The following is a 17,606-nucleotide window of genomic DNA, read 5'->3' as shown; positions in this document are numbered from 1 at the left end:
TAACTATTACGATGTCAAGTCATGATTTTGAGTTAGTTCTCTAGCAAAACATATGTCAAAATCGCATTCAGACATACAACAATTCTAAAAACTGTTGTTTTGTGTTCTGTTGCTTCAATAAAGATTAAGCAACAAATTTTCCCATATTAGTTTTTTTTACAGAATCTATAATGTACAGATATTTGCCTGTTACAATTATTTATGTATAGATATAAAAAGATAGGTTCTTAAAATAAATATCACAGTAGATATACTATTCATATATCTATATCTTTGAAATCTCGACGAATATAATGTAAATACGAAACAGTTGATTGGTTTGTTCAATCACATTGAAACGGATTATTGGCTTACATATAGTAGTAGGGTTCTTTGAAAACACATTATACATAATTGTATGATATAAAGAAGCCGAGTGTGTGTACAACTGAAAAATAAATGGAATAGGAATTTCTGACATAAGCATAATTTAAAAAAATATTAACACTCACTCATTTGTGTGTAACCCGTAAATGTAACACTTAAACAAAACTTACACGATTCGGTTAAGCGTCTACAATACTCAATTCAACTAAAGATTATTGCTACTGATTAGGATATTATCGTCGAATTCTGAAGGCGAAAAATAAACTAGCATACCAACATCACTAAAAGTTCAAATATTTTGATTGCATATTAAGCTTGTTAATTTGACAAAGCTAGTTAAGTGACAAAGTGAGTAATAGTGTTATTATTTGACAGATGATCAGGTACGTTGCCACGTGTAATATTGGTTAAGCGTCACTGGTTCCTTTAACAGAGGTAACGCCATTTGTCAATAAACTGGTAGATCTGGCGTTCAGCCAGAAACGGATTTAACGAGCTATATCTATTCAGGCTTAGGATTTATCTCGACCCACGAAATTAAATTTGTGGTAAGAAATAATTTATTCGAGAAAGATTTATGTGTTGTTCAATTTGTCATTTCTATTGATTATGTGGCATTTATTTTTAACTCTCGATGACAGTTTGGCATTTTGATACTGATTTAATTTTTTTCGTGTTGTTTTGACAATTTTACTCATACCTTGAAAAAAAAACAATGATTTTAATTCCTTGCAGAAAGCGTGGAATTCTGTCTGGAATCGATCATTACCAAAGTGAGAAAACATGATAATAAAAATGAAGGTAAATCATTGTTTAGGAACCGTATTATAAACGTAACCTTAGCTTATATTTCAATATTTGTTAATGTATGGCCATTGAGATTGTGATGAAATAATACTTTCTTTGTAGATGTTTACTTTATAAAATAAACGTATGTCCCAAATTTAAACATCATAATATCACACACAAAAATATATTGAATGCGCTCTTTATTATTGTTATTATATATATATATATATATATGACGGAGGATGAGCCTCAGCTTCATCAGTACGGTCCATAGTTTCTAAATTCTAATTTGCGGGCTTCGATGGGTAATGTTGAAGCAACGAAACACAGTAGATAAATGAACTCGTTTTTAATGTTCAATCACTCAGCACTATATCTAGGAACGCGCGTCGGTTTCAATATTCGACCACACTGGCCGGCTGATGCACAAGAAGTGTCGTATGCGCCGCTCAGCCGGTGAATCATTGACTCCGTCGAGCACCGACAGATGGCGCTAGCGTTCCAGAGATGATACGATTGCGACATATATATATTCTATTCTATTCTATATGGCGGAACTGCAATAATTATTAAGTGTTATTCTCTTAATAAGTTCATAACCTATTGTTTGATTATTTAAGAACAATTGCTATATGTAGAGTAATTTAATACTTAACTTATAAATATAAACACGTGCACGTATTACACACCGTATAACTACGACTGCACTAAGCGCCCGTAGGACATTCACGCTTGATCTGTTGAACAGTGCAAACCTCTCTGGTAAGCGTTACGTGTTGGATTACTAAATTTGTCTGCAATATGACGTGTTGATGCCAATTAACTTTTCTTTCTTTCTTTAAATTTAAGCCTTCCAGATTCAGTAATTTTGACAATGCTTCGATAGTCAACCAAGACACGATTTAATAAGTATAGATAACACGATGTATTTATTGATTTGATTATCTGGTGACGAGTAAAGCAGATAAATCAATTAATTTACCTCGCCAATAGCTAAGCTTATAGAGTTACAGATCATGATTCTTGTGTTCAAGTGTTTTTTTTATATATACCGGCAAATCAAATGACTCCACTCCACCTGATGGTAAGTCGTAGTGGAGTCCAAACGCGACGACGACTAGTACAGTCGAGTATGTTCTGCACTAGCCACCCCCGCCTTGCCGGCCCGCAAGATGCCTCTTCACGCCTCGTTTGAAGGAACCCAGGTCGTAAGAGGAGGGGAACACATGTGCTGGTAAAGAATTCCATTGTTTTGTGGTGCAACAAAGAAAAGAGTTGCCAAATTTCTTCGTGCGCGATGGAATTGAAGTCATAGAAGGCATTGAGAACCAGCACGCGTAGACTTGTGAAGGAAAGGTGAAGCGGGAATGAGGGAGGCTTTTTCTTGGCAGAACAATTTTAGCAAAAAAATTGAATACGCATTGGAAACAGTTCAGCAACGTTTATTTCTAATTAACATGCAAACGAAAATCACAAAGCTGTACAGCAAAACGCTTCATTCATAATTCGTCATAATCGATCAAACGCTATTGGTCAATGACAGGCTAATTATGATTCTACACTAGCGGCGGTTAATCACAATCGTTGGCGGTCAAACTATCTGAGGAATTATTGAGCATTCCAAATTGACAGGAATCATTAGAAATATGTTTAATGTAAGGAACATTCTCTTCTATTCTAAAGGAGAAGTATTGGAGACTATTCTACCACACGGGTTTAGTGTGAGTTGGTGAATAAACATAGCAGAATTTCAATGGCACCTGCAAGTTTCCGAACTAATGTTTTTTCACCGCGAAATGAATTATAAAAACAAATTATTATATTAATGTACTATAATTTAATATAACTAGTTTTCGCCTGCGGCTTCGTCCATGCATGAAGGGTGTGGTCAGGTGCTAGTTATGTCTGTCCCTATGCCCTTTTCTGAACACCTGCAAATGTTTATACAAAATATCATGATGATCGGTTGAATAGCTTAGACGTGAAAACGTAACAAACTCACTTTCGCATTTATAATATTAGTTAGGATGATACTTCAATATTAATTATAATTATGAAGAAAATAATTAGTATTTCACTAAGTAAACGAACAAGAAACACAATACGATAGCTTCTGTTTTATATTCAATCGAAAAGATCAATTAATTGGACTACTTAATGGAGCTGAATGATATTCGAAAAGTCCAGAACTTAACATTTATATGAATTAATATGAAATTCGTACAAAATATCACTTTACCGTTGTTTATTATTATTTTCCTGTTTATCCACAGTGTAAAATATGAATAGTCATATCTTAAAACAATCACGGGACCTTTCGGCGATTTAATATAGAGATGATGAGATAAACACATGTTCGTAATTCATAAATGGGTCGTTTAATTTTTTTTTTATAAAATAGATTGACAGGCAGGACACACCGAAAACCTTATTAACATTCTCAAAATACAATACACATAACATAAAATCTTCAAAGTATAAAATAATTTTATTATTGATAATTAGAACGAGACGAGGTCAATATCAATCATGAAATATATTAATTAAACTATCAGCACATATCACGTGCTTTATTAATTAGTGTATCTGTCTGCGTTAATGTTCGCGCGTATACGAGTAGGTGTATTTGTGTAGTGTGTGAGTGAGAGAAAGAGATAATTTGGATATGATTTGGATTATTCGGTTTTTATAAAGGATATCAATAAATAAAAAAATATTTATTAGCGTCTTTTTTCAGAACATATGCACCTCCGACGAGGCAGTACACAAGAAGGATTAAATTTTAATCTCGAAATATCTTTGTACTGAAACAAAATAATATTGTAAATACTTTATAATATTATTTATCTAATGTTATTTTTATTATGTAATTAAGTGAAATATATAATTGTAATGTTAATTTTCAATTACTGAAACAAAACATAATAACGAAATCAATTTAAATTAACCCATAAGGCGACTTTATCACAATTTTTTACAGAATCACTCACGAAAACACGTACAAATTATGATGAGACTGTAATGAGTTGCGATACAAATCACAATACAAATAATATTCGGCATCATTGTTAATTTTGATAATTAAAATTCAAAGAAACAGTGAGATTAAGTAAGCTATAAAATAAAAAAAATATGTAAAATATTTAAAAAAAACATACATTCTGTGAAGCACAAAATACACTCCACAATCTTGAATAACATAAAGCAGTAAGATTTTATTATCAAAACATTTTATAATTAACTTGACTGTTATAAAGTTCATTATAAAATGTTTTATTTTTAGGATCGGTTCGTAATTTAAGGTATAATCGCGGAGACTTAATTACTGTCATACATAAACCTAATACATAATCTTATTTACATAATCTTTTATGTAAATTATAATTGATAAGGCCAACCATTTTACAGATATAATGAAATTTGAGTTTTGCGTAATCTGATCTGAATACATCATGAGGTATCCTTTAAGAGATACAGAATGGAATTCATTATTTGAAAGGATATGATCGAATTTTGTATGGGCAATTATTGCCTAGGTTAACCAAAATAATAATCAGACATTTTTTTATTATTTATATCTGTTGATTTATAACATTTGAAGAGCCTCAGTTTTCATTGATAAAAACGAAAAAAAAAACGAAGCTCCTGAATTAACTTACACAGCAATGTCACAGTTATGATTCATATTATAGCAATAAAAAATATTTACAAACACATAGTACAACACATTTTTATGATATTCTTAACATAACTCATTATATTACTTATAATACATTGTTTTATTAATTATATTATTATTATTATATCGCATTTAACAGCTGATAGAGATTATTTTTAGAATAAATAAATATGCTTAAAATAGGTTTACTTAATGCTTCAGTTCGGTTTACGAAGTTTTACGTTTTTATTTCTTTCTTTATGGCAATGTCTATGGGGGATGATTACCACTTACCATCAGGGAGCCTATATAATCATCCTATACTATAAAAAATACTGTTTATATAAAAACAAAATATAATTATTTTATTCAACTCATAAGAAAAGTAAAAGAATAATATGTAACCTCTGTTCTCAAGTAAGTGACTATAATATGTCTTATTGAGAATAAATGTCTTTAAACCTATAAGGATAAATCATAAAAAGTTGGTAATAATAATAATAATGTTCCCATTGTCATATCATCAACTGGAATCGTACCTAAAAGCCTACAACGTAGCCTTGATATGGTACAGGTTCCGCAACACACTCATAATTTACTCCAAAAGGCAATCATCCTCAACACATACCGCCCCACTCGCAAGTTCTTTATGACTCCATTCATCTCATCTGCTTACGATCACCTAACCCCTACTCGCGCTTGGCTACGGCCCGTGTGTTTAAGTTTTTGTTACCTCATAGGAGAGAAAATGTAAAATAACAATAATAATTAAAAAATAAAGTTGGTAACATAATTATTAAGAATAGTTCCTACTGATAAAATAAATGATCAAACAAGTTTTCGATTGATTTTTGTCTAAAAAAAAAATGAATCGGTATCTTCTAGTCAAATCGTTTGTCTTCAAATACTTGGCTTAATTGTAACAATATGAAAAACCGTTTTAAGCTTAACATATAATTAAAGGGTAATAGATTAACAATTTTGATTTTAATTCCTTATCAATTGTCATCGATCTTACACGTATCAAATTATACAAAGACTTGGTGTATTATTCTATAATTAATTGTATTGCGTTAAGCACTGAGACAATATAAGTGGATTAAAGTGATTCCTGAATTCTGACTTTGTCATAATATAATTGATATTATATTGATAATCATTTTATTATAAGGATATCAAATCTTTGAATTACTTTCAACTAATATAATCTAGGGCGTACATTATAATCTCTTGAACATGGTAAGATTATCTGGATAACTATCACCAACTTATTACTTTTTCTATCCCCAAACAGCACTACTAAATATTGTTGCGTTCCGGTTTAAAGCGTTAGTAAATCAATTTAACTACAGACACAAGGGACATAACATCTTAATCTACAAGGTTGGTGGCGCATTGATGATGTTAGGAATGATTAATATTTCTTACAACGTCAATATTTATGGGCGACGGTGACCATTTACCGTCAGGTGCTTTTTTTTTCCTTCGGCCTTCTTATTTTACAAAGAAAGAGTTCCTATCGGATAACCCAAAGTAAAAAAAGAAAGTACGTATGAGTGTTATAAGGAGCTAGTACACAATGACAACTAACTCCAACAAGTGATCTAAAGTAATGAAAGAAATCCATACGATATTTTGTTAATGACAAGTATGTTATTGAATTTTGGCTATATATAGGAATTCAAACATACAGCTCAGCATACACTTGCATTCAATTTTCTTATAGGATAGGTTTTTTCTATACAGTTTAATAACTCAGTGATTACGTCATCGGTAAAAATATTTGAAATTATAACTTATAAATACAAATGTGAGTTTTTAAAGTCGTTTGTTCACATAACTATTCAACCGATCATCATGAAATTCTGCGTATACGTTATACAGAAAATGATATATGGTACCTAAAACCTGCTATGCATATATAGGCGAAGCCACGATCAGAAACTAGTTCGAAATAAAAACAGCTAAAACACGTTCCAAGCTCAAATTGTTGAAAATTCATAAATATTATTATAAGAATGTGAGTCCTTCCCATTGTTTTCTGTACATTGCACTGCTGACTGATGCTTTTGATGTGCTGATCATAATGTGACCAAAAAAATCATTTTTGCAATTTTAAATAACAAAATTAGTTACATTGTAAAAACATCTTTATTGACTATAAAAATATATTTCATATGCAATAAATCAGACCCGTATCTGGGTCCTGGACGGAAGATGGACGCCCCCACTTGAATCGCTTAGTAACAAGAAGGAGCAGCACACTTACGTTTAGGCTGACGCAGGTTCTTACTGGACATGGCTGTTTCCGTAATTACCTACAAGGGATAACGAGGAGGAAGATATTACCCTCCTGCCACGAGTGTGGTGCGCCACTGGACACGGCACACTATACTTTGACGGAGTGTGCTACGGGGGCGCCAGAGGCATACCCTAGTGGCGATAGTTGGCGGAAACCTCTCGCTGCCGAGCGTGATTAACGCTCTGTCTGAGGCGAGGTCAGTCACCGCTGATACGCTCCGCCGAAGAAGACCGGGGAGGAGGTGCCGACGCTATGCGTACCTTCTTCACCCACCGTAAGCGCCGCTGGGGTTAGGAGGGTACTCGGTTCCCCGAGAACCCCCTAGGAATGGATGCCCGCTTGAGCAGGCCAACCGTCGGTGCGTCACGGTAGGATGTGCAATTGATCCCGTGACGTGACGCCCACTTGACGAGACGTAGTGGGTACCGCTGGTTTTTTAGTGGGTATGAGTCCCACATACCCCCCACCTCATGTAGGGGGAACGCGTAAATGCGTTTTTCCACGAAAAAAAAGCACCCTTACCGCACTGCGGAATGTGTCGTTGTACGTCTATTTTGTATCCGTAATCTTAACCAAAAAAGACTTGTTTTGCAATGAGTAAAGCAAAAACGGAAATGTGAAGTAAATACAATTTAAGAAGATGTTATCTGAGATTACAATATACCAAATTTTAAAGGTAAAATTTTATAACCTCTCACACATCCAGATAAATATCGACGGAAATGTACAACAAAACTTAAAGTTACCACAGTTATAGCCCAGACGCCCGGGGCTTAAAAGATAGGACGTAACCTTGGGGCCGGGGATGCGTGAGGTGGGGGCCTCACGTGTCCTATTTCAGACGGCCCTGTGGAGGACGGCAGCCGTGATGGCCTCGAACTGCCGTACGCGCTAGAGAGGAGTGCGGGGGGCGAGATTCGCCCCTAATGAGAGCTCCGCCGAGCTCGAGTGGAGCAAAGCACGGGAGAGGCCGCTAATGCGTTATATCAACACGATCCCGCAGCCTCCGTGCTGAGGACAGCCATCGCAGTGGTTTTAGTGGGTAAGAATCCCACATAACCCGGTTCCCCCCCCATAGGACCCGGGTACCTTTCTGAAGGTTTCCACAACGAGAAAAAAAAAGGTTACCACAGTTTCGATAATCCGATTCAAGTGACATATGAATATACGAAAATATACGTATTATACACAATAACACTAATATTATGTCCCTACATATGAAATTGGCGTTTTGTATGGGAGGAATATCGTACAGTATCCACTTTTCATCACAAGTAATGATTCGATTTAAAATCCCTTCATTATTGTGTCGGTTGAGTAAGTCAACGTACACGTCACAGCAGTCCGCGTGTGTTTGCAAGTTCGATTCACTCAATTCATGAGGTACCCATCGTTCAAGTTTTTTTACTTTCCCGATTTGCTTCAAGTGGATTAATATAGTTTTATCACTTACCTTTCATTAATCCGTCGAGCTGTTTCTGCAGCACTGGTGCCACGGTAGAACTCGTACTCGTCAATATAACGATATTTCATGTTTTCCATTGTGCGGTAATAAGCGACGCCAAAAAAAAAAATATGGGGAAAAAACAAATGAATGACTGTTTTTAAATTTCAAATGTACTAGCCTAATGAATTTATAAATTTGAATTCTTAACCAAAGAGGAGATATTTCAGATCAAAGTGGTCAGTACGACAAAACGCTAATTTCATATGTAAGGACCTAATATTATAATTGATAAAGTAACTGTCTGTCTGTCGGTTACGCTTTCACGGCTAAACTACTAAACCGATTTTGATGAAATTTAGTAGACAGCAAGTTTGAATCTTTCTTTTCTCTACCCCTGACAAAGTGGTATGACAAATTTTATTATATTTGAAAGGTATATTAGTCAAGTAGTTAAAAGGTAAAAGCGTATCAAACAAAAAAGTCACTTTCGTTTTTATAACGTTAGTAAGGATACTTGATATTACTTGTACTTCTATACAAGTGCTTTCTATTAATAATAATTAAAAAATATCTTCTCCTACGATAGTGTTACTGTGTTATTATATTAATCAATATTTATTAATATTTATCTTAACAGATATGAGACAATTGTCACATGAATAGTGTTAGTAACACAGTAACTACATTATCTTAATTAAACCACAATCCTGTATTGAATATTAAAGGTTGATACGGATGACTGCCTCGTTGGTGTAGTGGCTTGATGTAAAGCCGCAGACCCGGAGGTTCTGGTTTCAGTTCCCAAGTCGGGCCAATAAAAAGTTATTGGATTTTTGTCAGAAAATTCTCAGTAGCAGCCCGGAGTCTGGAAGTTGGAACTGTGTACACTCCTGTGCCTCGGAAAGCACGTAAAGCCGTTGTTCCTGCGCATGAACTCTTTCCGGTCGTGTCGGATTGCCGTCCCATCGGATAATGAAAGTTAGGGAATAGAAAGAGCACCTGTGTTTGCGCACACACTTGTGCACTATAATATCTCCTGGGTAGTTGGCTTATAATAATAATATTCTGGGACATTTTTCACACACGGCCATCTGATCCCAAATTAAGCTTGTACAAAGCTTGTGTTATGGAAACCAAACAACTGATATACTACGTATACTACTTTTCTTTTGTAAATACATACTTATATAGATAATTACACCCAGACTCAGGTCAAACAGACATGTTCATGCACACAAATGTCTGTCCTGGGTGGGAATCGAACTCACAACCTTCGGCGTGAAAGGCAAGTATCTACACGTCACGCCAACCGCCTCGTCTAATCTATCTTGAGATTGGCCGCTGTGGCCGAAATCGGTCTGGAGGACATTATTATTATTATTATGACACGGAATAACAATTGATGATTATATGTTTGAAGACCGCTACTAATTTCGTATTGAAACAAACAGATTGACACTGATTTGTTTGATTATTTAAATAGTAACAGCCTGTAAATGTTCCACTGCTAGGCTAAAGCTTCCTCTAAAATGTCAAAAATAAATTATACCAACATCCAAAAATGAACTGCGTTCTCATTAAAAGAGAATCGTCAACTTTTGTGATGTCAACAATGAAACAGTATGATGTAATTATTGTGACAAAAATACAAATATTTCAATGACAATGCACAAAAACTTTTCTTGCATACTTGTATTCTGCTATAGACAAGAATTGTCAGTAAAACAAATTGATTGATGAAAATCATCGTATGATTAGGAATCATACCTCAGACCTAACAATTGGGTTTTGTGACACTAAAAAAATTCGATTGTACCACAATCCAAATCCTCAAAAACCAAGCCGATGCCAAAGTTCCACTTGACTCTAAATGGCGAATTCAAAGGTATATTTTATGATTTCCCAGTCCTCTAACTCCAACCGGCTCGTTATCTTCAAATATAAACTTCACTATCTACGTCCGTGCCGTTTTTACATCCAAAACGGAACCCTAAAAGAAGATAAAAATCAGTGATAGTTATAACGCAGTCGTAAATCAGAGAGCCAATATTTTGTCGAAATCACTAAGGCTAGGGGTGTGAATTTTTTTTATGATAATGAAAAAATATATATAAAGCGGTTTGAATCCCCAACCGAATGTTTAGGCACGGTGTTGTCAGCGTAGCTAACATCGCCCTCCTTATCCGTAATGAATTCAATAAAATGTGAATTTAATAAAATGTGAACTTAATATAATTAATGAAACCCACGGAAAATGTATAACAACTTTTAATGGACAAAACACTTTCCTTGTCCTTTAATAAAATGTGAGTTGTAGTATCTAGCAACCATCGCCTGCGGCACTCCGCGACGGCTCTCCTCTCAAAATGGCCGTCACTCAGTTAATACACACACTTTTAAATAATGAATTTAAGTTAACAGTTTTATCGCAACATCATTTTAACTAATTAAAACTTATAAACTTATAAAACAAATTTTAAGAATTATTTAACTACTTTGAATTTTAGAATGTAAATCTAATAATAAAATATTTAAAAACTGCAGTCACTTAATTAATACACTCACTTTAAAATAATAAAATTAAAGTTAACAATTTTATTGCAACACAATTTCAATTTATTAAATTATGAAATAATTTTTAAGAATTATTTAAACACTGCTTAGAATTTTAGAATATAAAACTAATAATAAAAACATTTTAAAACTGCAAACAAAGTTTGCCGGCTGAGAGTAAAAATCAAAAATATTTCTTTTGATGTTACAGAAAGCCATAAACAAATATAAGCATTGTTACTTATAAATTGTAAATTGAATTTTAGCAATCATTGTGTTAATTTAGAAGGTAAAATTAATAAGGAAAACATCTTTAAAAACAACTAACGATGTTAATGGAGCTTGCCGTTTTATTATATCTAAAATAATGCAACTTATTTACTTAAATGTAATCAAGATAACTAAACAATGATGTTTTGTTTTTTTTAAATCCAGATAATAGTTTTACAACTGAATTTTTAATTTAAAGATTAACTTTTTAACAAATAAGGAGTAATTGTCCGTATCTTAAAAGAGTACTCAACCATTACACCTTCTTTTTAATATTACCTAGTCAAATCATACATTTGAATCTTAACATTACTTAATAAAATATACTTGTAAATTAATTTAGTAATAATTAACATAATTAAGATTTAGGAAAGAGTTTTATGATTTTACGTCGACATATATATATAACAGATGAGGTGGTCAACAAATAACAAATCCATAGTCACTCAAATGTATTGACTGTACAGCGGCTAGCATTGAAGTGTACTGTCACCAACACGAACCGACTCATCTAGACTCAGTCAAAACGTTATGTAACACTGACAACGCTTGCGGCTCATTTTCAAAACAACTCCCGTATTTTTAACATCACCGACATATATTTTTATTCTTAAAAATGTATGTTAACTATTATATAAGTTTGTTATTTTTATCCTTTTACTAAAAAATTGTGAGGCGGACGGGAAAATGGGCTACCTGTGGTAAGTGATCACAACTATCCATAGGCAATGGAATCGTAAGAAATAAAAAACGTTCCTTACATCAGCAATGCATCATCAAGCTTTTGTTCAATGAAGTATTAAATATTGTTGTTTGGCGGAAGGATATATGATGAGTGGGTGATACCTACAAAGACGGGCTTGCACAAAGCCCTTACACAAAGTAAAATACTACTGGTACTATATAGTTTATATGTATTGAAATTATGAACTAGCGTAACACTTCAAATAAATCAAATAATTAGATTTTGCGTTCTCGACAACCCTAGCGTTTCGGACGTGAAGCGAAAACCGATGTCCTATTACTAACCACGGGTGTGCGTATTTTGAATATACGAACTCCACCGATTCATATGAAATATTAAATTATGACGAAAAAAATCGTTAAGGCAATCGTCTGTCTGTGTGTGTTTATTAATATTATAATATTATAAATATTACTCAAGACACAGACGATGTGAAAGTGAGTTTGTTTGTGATACTTTCACGCAGTAACCATTGTTAGTAATCTTTCCCTTATGTCCAAAAGTTAAGAACTTTTTTACAAATGAGAATATAAAGTATCAAAAACTACTAAAACAACTTTATAAAATAACTTTGTAATACTCATATACATATTATACATAATATATTCCATTAAACAATATTCAATAACACATTTGGTATAAATAATTCGAAGTTAAACGGTATTTTAAAATATTTTATTAAATATTGATAGAAATCTATAAATGACACTCAAAATTGCTATTTTTAAAAACATTACGATAATTTCAGATTATGCCATTGATGGCTGTCATAATATAAGATATTTTTTATTGATAACAATCATAAATCTTCAGCTGCGAGACATATCATCATATCCACAGAGATATTGAATTCAGTTTCTACGTTAAAATTTTTTAGAACATAAATTTAAAATGTTCACAGTACTCGTATGAAAAAATAATGTATATAACAATACAAAATCCGATCTTGAAATTTCCAGGAGAGCTATATATTTTTTATAAAATACGTGCTTAGACTGCCAAATGAGCCACCTGATGGTAAGTGATCTAATACGCCTATAGAAATTGGGATCATAAGAAATATCATAGACATGAAGCGATGTACGATTTTATTTATATAGTTTTCTAGAGCTTTATAGAGGTAGTTCTGCCCCATCATAGCACAGGTAATAATGTGGTATACTGGACTTTTCTTTTGACATATTGGGAATCTACATATCTTACACACAAATTGGTCATGTACCATGTTCTAGAACTTAGCAGCATTCTTTTTTTTTATATTATAGGTAGGCGGACGAGCAAATTTGCCACCCGATGGTAAGTAGTCACTAACGCTCATAGACATTGGCAATGTAAGAAAAGTTACAGTAACCATCGCTTACATTGCGATACTAACCTAAGGAACCCTTTAAATTGGAACACAATAATATTAAGTACTGCTATTTTGCGGTAGAATATCTGATGAGTGGGTGGTACCTACCCAGACGAGCTTGCACAAAGCCCTACAACCAGTGAAATTCGCATTCCCTTTTAAAGCGAGAGTCCTAAAACTAAAAACTTCGCAGTATGAAAGTACCGTCAAATTATTAATTAATTAAAAAAAAACCACTATCAGATTATGATAATTTTACGTAGAGTTTAAATTAAGGAAAAATTGTTAAGCTAATGTCACTAAATTAATTTAACTCGGATTGTCTATAATTTCAAAATGCATTTTTATTGAATTGGAAACAAGTGAGACAGGTTCCTTTCACATTTCAAAACTTATTTGGACAATATCCAAGTAGTTGCGGATTCGCTAGAGGATAGTAACATCCTATTGCTTTCTATTGAATGGTCTCTAGATGCATGCAGTGAACGTGACCTGTCGACGCTTATGCTACCCTGGTACTTATGGAACATTGCTTACAACATATTTGTAACAAACGTATCATAAAATTATTAATACAGAGCTTAGAAGTTTCATTATTGTAACGTTGCAAACCATATTATTTTGTACGTCGAAAAACGTAAATATCTGAAAAATATTTCACACATTTTTATAAATTCAGAAAACGCGTTTTTTTTTTTTATAAAAAGTTAATTTAAAAATTGAAGTCTTTAAGAAGTTTATTTAAAGCGTAGTATATGTGTTATAGCTATCGACTGCCTCGTTGGTCTAGTGGCTTGATGCAAGGTCACAGACCCGGACGTCCTGGGTTCAATTTCCAGTTGGGGCCAATAAAAAGTTGGGTTTTTCTGTCAGAAAATTCTCAGTAGCAGCCCGGAGTCTGAAAGTTGGAAGTGTGTTCACTCCCCTGCCTTGGAAATCATGTAACGCAGTTGGTCCTGCGCCTGAACTCTTTCCGGTCGTGTCGGATTGCCGTACCATCGGATTATGATAGTTAGGGAACAGAGAGTGCACCTGTGTTTGCGCACACACTTGTGCACTATAATATCTCCTGCGTAGTTGGCTAATCTCTCTCGGGATTGACCTCCGTGGCCGAAATCGGTCTGGAGGACATCAAGTGTTATAGTCACCGTCTTACTGGCAATCCTTAAACGCACAAAAAAAACGAATCATCACCAATTCAGTTAGCAATATACTAAAACATAATAAAAATTCTTTAAATATGTTTGACACTAAAATTATTATATACATTATTATAAAGGTGCTAGATATTTAAATTACAAATAATCAGGCTACCGATATCGCTAAATCTATACTTATAATAAAATTGTAACAGGCCGATGTCTGTGCATTAAATATGTTGGAAAAAAACTAATATCGTATTATTTCACTGGTGGTAGGGCTTTGTGCAAGCTCGTCTGGGTAGGTACCACCCACTCATCAGATATTCTACCGCAAAACAACAATACTTGATATTGTAGTGTTCCGGTTTGAAGGATGAGTGAGCCAGTGTAATTAGAGGCACAAGGGACATAAAATCTTAGTTTCCAAGGTTGGTGGCACATTGGCTATGTATGTCTAAGCTAATGTCTAAGGGCGTTTGGTGACCACTTACTATCAGGTGGCCCATATGCTCGTCCGCCTTCCTATTCTATAAAAAAAAAATATTAAGGCAGCAGAAGCCAAAATAAATGCTTAAAAAAATTTCCCTGTCTGTCTGTCTGTATGTTTGTAGCCGCATTACGTCTAAACTACTGCACGGAATTCAATGCGGTTTTCGCCGATGCTAAAAAAAAAATGAATGCTAAAGGTCTTAATTAAAATATAGGCTCAGTCGCAGGAAAATATCTTATTCTGATTGTTTTTAATTTAATATTACTCGGAGCTCACGTTATTTAATGAGAAACATAAATCTATTCTATACATATAATAAATCTGTAACTCATCGTTGTCTATACATGGAAGATATAATATGAGTAAAACTATTACTGGGGCCTTTATTAACGCAAAAGAACTCAAAACAATGATTATTACAATTTTTTCCTGTTATCTGTTTGTCTGTGTGTCTGTGCACGCTAATCTTAAAAATGGCTTAACGGATTTGAGTGCGGTTTTCACTAATGCATTGTAGCTAACTCAAAATTTGGTGTTTGTTTTATTTTAATTGGTTTATAAAGTTATGTCAGTTTAAAGAATCACGTCGAGCATTTATTCGATACAATTGCTATAAAATAACTGTTCTTCCAAAGTTAGTTACTCAGGTCTGTATTTTTTTATTTATATATAAAATATTAATTCTTATGAAAGATATCGAGATAAGGCCATAGACAATTTTTAGTACTTTTTATAGTTTTGACATACGGGACAATGACTGCAACGGGTAGGTTGTTTGAAAATACTCATACATACATACATACCGATTTATTTTCGGTTTGTAAATAACTTTGTAAGTTATAATCAGATATTCTACCGCAAAACAGCAATACTTGATATTGTTGTGTTCCGGTTTGAAGGGTGAGTGAGCCAGTGTAATTACAGGCACAAGGGACATAAAATCTTAGTTCCCAAGGTTGGTGGCGCATTGGCTATAAGCGATGGTTGACATTTCTTAGAATGCCAATATCTAAGGGCGTTTGGTGACCACTTACCATCAGGTGGCCCATATGCTCGTCCACCTTCCTATTCTATAAAAAAAAAAAAATAATTTGTTGAAGCGCACATTGTTTTTAGAATGGCAACATTATTTTACTTTGTCTACATATAATTTTCTTTTACCTACCTACAAATTATTCCTATTCAATATCTTTCTTGCAACGTCGATGAACAATAAATCTATCTTAAAACTAATAATTATTTGATTTCCACAATCTCAAAACGAATACACTTGGCGATCGTGTGACAAAACGAATAAATACATTAATTGCAATCTACGGAAACGGTCAACGAGAAATAAGAAAAACGCAATTACGTTTCGGCGGTTATTCGACGATCCAACTATTGCATCATACGTGGCAAGAGTAACCCAGCTGGAAGAGTGATCGTATTTCATAACATAGTTACACTACAGAAGTCTGCGCGTAAATACAATCAACGCTTCGATCTAATTAATAAGCTAAGTGCCCTGCTATTTTCCAATTTTATACCCAATCCTACATCTAATACCTAATACCTATTTACCTATACCTATATACATCAATTTATTTTAAAACGTTTTTTAATCTCATTAGTTTTTTATATACTAGTAAATAAAATATATTTACGATTAATTAAAATATGAGAATATATTATGTACCTACCTACATTGAGAACATAAAATTTTAAATAATTTATTAAGCTATTAGTATTTTCGTTCTTTGTTTTAACGAAGTATAAATATATATAATTATTGAAAACGTATATGTATTTAACGTTTTTTTTTTTGGCCGACTATTTCAGCTTAATCGAGACGAAGTTGTGCGGCCATTTTGTACGTACAACGGGTATTGCGATTCGTGATTCGCGAGCCAGGTGACACCAAATTGAGGAGAGTGAGCGATTATTTTAATTATTAATACGGTTTTATTATTATTATTTTGATTTAATATCAAAAATGATTAGCGACAGTGATTTTAAGTATGATCTAAAGACATTACTTACTAAGCGTTCTTCTATAAAAGGTCGTATTACTAAATTTAAAAATTTTATTGATACTATTTCAATTAAGAAGTATTTATCTCCAATTCAATTATAGGAATTATCAATTAAATTAGAAAATTTCGTTTATTAGCTATTCAATACGATCATTCAATTGATGTTTTAAATTCAGATGATTTGGCATTGGAGATAAATGAGCGAAATGCTATTGAGCAAGATTGTACGACATGTATTGCGATTGCTCAAACTATTATTACTGATTCTAACAGTCACAAAGACGAGCAAAATACCTCTTCCTTGTCTCGATGTCATCACGATCATTTTGAAACAGAATATCAATTACCGCAATTACAAATTAATAAATTCGATGGTGCCTACTTTCGATGGCTGGAGTTTCGTGACACTTTCTTATCTCTTCTTATCACTGAAGGCGCCGGAATACCCACTAAAAAACCAGCGGTACCCACTCCGTCT

The sequence above is a fragment of the Nymphalis io genome, chromosome 23 (genome assembly GCF_905147045.1).
Source record: "Nymphalis io chromosome 23, ilAglIoxx1.1, whole genome shotgun sequence".
Lineage (NCBI taxonomy): Eukaryota > Metazoa > Arthropoda > Insecta > Lepidoptera > Nymphalidae > Nymphalis > Nymphalis io.
The sequence above is the reverse complement of the archived record's forward strand: the minus strand, read 5'-3'. Positions refer to the sequence as shown.